Here is a 6,313-nt window from a genome sequence, read left to right as displayed (position 1 = left end):
GGTACAACAAATATGTATGTGTGTAAACATACATACGTGTAGATATATGTGTATGAGTGTTCACATAGATGTGATGTATATGTGTGTGTGTCTGTCTTTCTATATATATACGTATACATGCCTGTGTATATGAACTTTTATTTCTACTTACAGGAAATAAAAGAGAGAAATGACATAAGGGAGCCTACAAACAGATATAGAAACACACCGAGCACCCAAAATAGCCTATCTCCCTCAGGAGAACTGAATTTGGGAGTTGCTTTTGAGTCATTTCCATAACATGTTGGTGAAATCCCTCTCTTCCATAAGATCATATACAGTCTTTTCCATATTAATGCCATCCTGTGCTTTAGACTTCCCCCAAGAAGGTAAACATATGCTGCTGACTACTCTCCTCTTCCAATTGGACTGATTTTACCTGAGTAAATTACTGGCTTTGTTCACAGGATGTTGCACGTGAGCTGTATGGAGAGTTTCTTTTTTTTTTTTCCCACCAAGTTGCTCACTGAATCAGGAAATCATTGTAACATACAATCCCTGAATTTCAGGACTGAAAATGTCTTAAACTTGAGGTCAGCTTTTGATTTGAATTTAGTCTTAATGAGGTCAGAGTACTTATGTGGCCCTAAGCCATAAGTAGAATCTGGGGAACTTGTTATGGATCAGTTGGGTTGATTTCAATCAACCTCAAGTGTTTAATCCCTTCCTCAAGGGAGCTTATATATATCTGAGGTGTGTCTAGATTTGCTTGACATTTTTTGAGCAGGTTAGGACTTCTTGCTCTTTCATTTGCTCAGATGATTTGTCTGTGACACTTGGACTCCAGATTCTATGGAGTCCAAATCTATGGGACTCCAGATAAGTTATTTCTCTTTTTTAGAGCATTATCTTTTATGTTGCTTAAGAAGAAGGTGAAAAAGCAATGGCAAAGGGGAAACCCAAACAATGTACCACATTAGCTCTTCTGAATGATACTATGATTAGAGGTAGAGCTGGAACCTGTAATTTCACTGGTATAGGGAACTCTCAAATAAGGGAACTCACTCTACCAATGTAGGTTAGTACATTCTCCACAACTTACAGTCAGAGTCTCATAGATCAAGAGGTCTCTCAACATCCCCAAGTACATGTGAAACCAGATGAAAATGTAATTGGGAAATATTTAACAAAATAAATAAAATACAACTATAGGCAATATATTTTAAAATTAAGTCAATAGGTAGTCACAGAGATCCTTATGTGTGGATCAATAGTTTCTACTTCTTTTTTAAATTTAAATTTATTTGGTTGTTACCTTAAAATACCTAGTTAAATCTTCCCTCCCTTTCCTCTCCCTATTAGATAAGGCACCATTTCACAAAAAAATATGTATATATAAAACTATATATTAATTATTTCTGTCAGGTCTTTTCTCTGGAAGTGAACATATACAATTCATTCTTCAAACAATATTTTCTGTGGCTGTATACAATGTTCTCTTGGTTCTGCTCATTTCACTCTTTATGATTTCATGTATTTTTATGTATTATTTCCATATTTTTCCAAAATTAACCTGCTTATCATTTCTTATATTGCAGTAGTATTCCATCACAATCATATTCCATAACTTAATGGACATTTCTTCAATGTCTAGTTTTTTGCCAGCACAAACAAAGCTGCTATGAAGATTTTAAAACAATAGTTTCTTTTCTTTTTAACCTGATCACCTCATGAAATAAACCTAATAGTAATATTCCCGAGTCAAAAGATAAACAGTGATACCTCTGTTTTCATTGACATTGGTTATCATTGGTTTCAGTTTTCCTCTATTCCCCCCCCCAAAAAAAAAATTTGTCTGGATTTTTGTTGATTGCCTTGGATTTCATTAGTGTGCCCACTTGACCTTGATGCTAATTTTGCAAAGACAAAGAGCAACTCATGCTTTCTCTTGCTCAGTGTGGCATTGTTTCTCTTTGTGTGAGCATCACCTTGGGTGTCTAGCAAAGCAATTGCATTGCTTTCCAGTGTTCTTGTGCTAAACTTGCCATGACTTTGAGCCTCTCCTTATCTGCCTTGATGCTGATGTTGTCTAAGATCTTCTTCAGGTCCTTGGAGTTGGGGGAGTCATTGTTGCCGAGGACAGCCAAAAGGCAGGCAGCCACGTAGTGTATCCTGATGGTCTGGGTTCTGCTCAGGTGCTCATTTATTCTTTACATTAGTCTTTTATATTCATTTTATATTCATTTTTTATTGGTTTTAGTATTAAACACTATATTTATTCTCTATGAAGTGTGTTTTTGGTATGTATTTTGGAGTGTCTAGAATGAATTAATGGGATTTACATTGATTCAAGTGACAATAATTGTCTCAGTTTTCCTCAGTTTTGGATTTTGCTGACTGTTTTCAGACTGATTATCAATGAAAAGGGAAGTATCACTGTAGATAGTTTTATAATTCTTTGAGCATAGTTCCAGATTGCTTTTCAAAATGTTTGGATCAGTTCACAGTTCCACCAGTAGTATATTAGTGTCCCCATTTTTTACATCTCCTTCAACATTCGTAATTTTTCCCTTTTGTCCATTTAGCCAATATTATAGATGTTAGGCCCAAGTTTTTGGAATAAGAATTCACTATTTGGTAAAAATTGCTGGAAAACTAAAAAGCAGTCTGGCAGAAACTAGATATATATGATTTAGTCATTTACCAAGATCAGTTCAAAATGGTTACATGGCTTAGGCATAAAGGGAGATATTATAAGCAAATCAGAAGAACAGGAAACATATTACCTATCAGATTTATGGATAAGAAGGGAATTTATGAATAAACAAGAGATGGAAAGCATCATGAGATATGAAATGACTAATTGTGAATCATTAAATTAAAAAGGTTTTGTATAAATAAAATTAATGTAGCCAAAATGAAAAGGAAATCAGTTAAGAAAAATTGTTGTGGACAATTTCTTGGACAAAGATCTCTATCTAAAATATACAGAGAACTTTGTCAAATATATAAGAATGAGCCATTTCCCAGTTGCAGTTGATAAATAGTTTAAAGATATGAAAAATAGTTATTAAATTAAGAAATCAGAGCTATATATAAAATATGAATAAAATGCTCTAAATCATTATTAGTGCTGCATTTCTATTTTAGTTTGACACTACTGTCCTAGAACTCTGAAAGATTGAGTGATTTTTTCAGGGTCACATAACTAGAATGACTCAAAGACTCAACTTATAATCTTTGAAACCAGCTTCCTATCTACTAAATCATGTTGCTTCTGTTACCAAAACTAAGAGCAGAGAACACATAATCAGCTATCAACCCTTAAGCCCACTTTAATTCTACATATATATCAAAGGTATTTAATTAAAACAGGAAGCTTTTTGCAGATGATCTTCCATCAGGTTATCTAGCAGATACTACAGTAAATGGCATAGGACTTAACTGAAAAGTATAGGGAATTTAAGATAATCTATGTCTACTGTTTTTTTTTATGCAAGTATTTGACTTTAAAGAGAATATGTAGCTTCAAAAATTCTCTTCAACAAAGTATCTCCTTTGTACACATTAAAATCATATAAGATTGTATAATAGATGCTTCTGGGAACATAAATTAAATCACTGAAATTGACATCAAGTGAGCCATAAAAACTTAGATGCATTTTTACTTAGGATATTTGCCATTGCTATATGTCTCTTATGTACAGTTCAAATAGAATAATTTTCCATCATTAGGACAGCATTTGCTTTCTTTTTTAAACTCTGTTTTAGTGGCAACTCTAAGAAGGGCAAGGGCTAAGCAAATGAGGTTGGTTAAATGACTTGCCTAGAGTCACACAACTAGGAAGTGTCTGAAGCTAGATTTGAATTGAGGTCTTCCAGACTTTAAGCCTGGTGCTTTACCCGTTGTGTAGGGGAATGCTTTCAGTGAGCCCAGGGGGCCAGGAGATGCAGAAGTCAATTTCTGTAATATTAATATACTCCTGGTGAGACTAATTGGTTGCAAAACATGGAATACTACCATCCTGCAAAAGTTGGAATTTGGTATGAAAAGAGGGCAACAGAAAGGAGAAACATAATAGAGAGCAGGAGATTAGGCTATGGCATGTTCTAGCAATGACTTGACCTGCCAAAGAGATATGCTTTGAAGTGAATTATTGAATGCTCTATTGGTTACCTCTAGTTATTAAAATGAATGAAAGAATGAATTAACAAATAAGCAAATGAACATAAAAACTAGGAAAAGAATACAGAGCAAACCACAGCATTTGATAGGACCTCTATGAAAATGCATAGGATAACATATCATGGAGGTGATTTTGTTTGCTCTTGTGGGATGAATAATCGCCAATGGCATCACAGATATGTCTTTTTCCTCTCTTCTAGAGTAGCAACCCCTTCAGGATTTAATACTTTTTTTTTGCCTCTTTCAGCATGTAGCACTCAGCTGAAGATTAACTAATATTGCTTTAAGTGACTTGAATTCTTTTAAATAAAAATAATCAAAACAGAGATTTCAGCTCTACTTTATTTTATATTATAAAGCCACATTTTCTAAGTGGCAAATATGAGTATCTAATACTCTACATTTGTTGTTGACTACTCCTTTCAGATCTAAAAACATCTCTTGAAACCAATGATTGTTTTATTTTGAATTTTTTCTGAACTCTGGCCTGAAGTATATACTTTTGTGCCTTTCTAAGGAAAGGCAGAATTTAATATCACAATTTATTTCTCAGAATTTCAGACTTGAAGTAGATGACATAGCAGCACTATGATAATTCTAATAACTTGCAAGCTTTTTGAGCCCTAGAAGGATAGGTTTAATGATAATTATCCATCTTGAGAAAGAAATCACTCTTTTCTCCATATGATTCTATTGCATGTATACAAAAATGCTTACCCAACACCACACTTAAAATTTAAGCATATTCACATATTTTCCTGCCTAGTAAGCTGTTAGTTACGAATAAAACATGAATAAAGGCAGTCTCATGATTTATAATTTAGTCACTGACTTCAAGCATCACAATGAAGAAGAAATTGCTCAACTTGTGGGTCACTCCCATTTGGATTTCTTCTCACACTTTTCCTGTGCCAACTGTGCTATCACTCAAAGAACACTTATTAAACACTTATACTCCTAATCCGGCTAGAGATAATATTCCATTTCTAATCAAGTTGTTGTTCAGGCTTTCAGTTGTGTCTGATTCTTTATGACCCCATAGATAATCTAATCAGTGGAAACCAAAAAAATGTCTGCCTGAACAAGTTCTGGGCTTTTATTTGTCAAGGCAAAGAATAGTATTTTATTGTTGTAAGACTGACCTTTTAGAAGGCATTGAACAAGTCTACAAACACTAAGCAGACATTACCATGGATTGAGCAACTCTGGGGGGGAAATAATGGACCTGAAAAAAAGGAAATGTTGATGGTTGAAATTCTTCTTTTCTCAGTTGAGATGCAATTCTTTGTTGAAAGCTTTGTCTAATTTCTCTCTCTCCCCAGTTTCCCATTCCTGTCTTTCCTACACACTTTTACTCTGATTTATATTACAACCACTTGTTTTTTTAAATATATTTTTATTCTGTTAAATATTTCCCAATTAAATGTAAAAAAATTAAGATTCATTTAAAAAATTGGAGGCTTTTACTTCTCTCCCTCAAATTATACATATGAAGTTATTATTTCAATTATTTGTGATCATATCTAATAATTTTATCAGACTCTAAGCTTCTTGAATCATATATGATAACATTTTTTCATCTTTGAGAGAGTCTAAAAGAGTCTACATATGTTTTTGGTGTTGATGGGGAACCAGACTTTGTAACAGGGAATTTCCTATATGTATTCCTTTACTGTAACTTATAGTCTTTGTGAATTGCCCAAGAGATTATATGGTTTATTCATGGTCGTATAGTTAATCTGTGTCAGAAGCAGGACACAGATCCAAGTTTTCCTAACTCTTAAGACTCATTCTCTATCCTCTACACCAATTGGCCTCACTGCCCTACACATAGCAGGCATTTAATAAATACGTTTGTTTGCTGAGTGGTTCATTTCAAGGAGGTATTTTGATAATTTCAGAGGACAGAGGCAACCAAAGAAAGGAAATGCTTACTAAGTAGACTGTGATAAGACATCTCTGAAAATGGATCATTTTCTACCTTGTCATCACTGGATCATCCATTCAGTAGAATGAAAAGCAGCATCTCCCCCTTGTTCTCTTTGATGTCTGTGCAGAGAAAGATTGGATACCCAATGGCTTAGTGTAGAAAGATGATGAACTAGACTTTCCATGTACTAATTTTCTCATTTGTAAGACATTACTAGT

Source organism: Monodelphis domestica, chromosome 2 (genome assembly GCF_027887165.1).
Source record: "Monodelphis domestica isolate mMonDom1 chromosome 2, mMonDom1.pri, whole genome shotgun sequence".
NCBI lineage: Eukaryota > Metazoa > Chordata > Mammalia > Didelphimorphia > Didelphidae > Monodelphis > Monodelphis domestica.
This window is presented reverse-complemented; position numbering follows the sequence as displayed.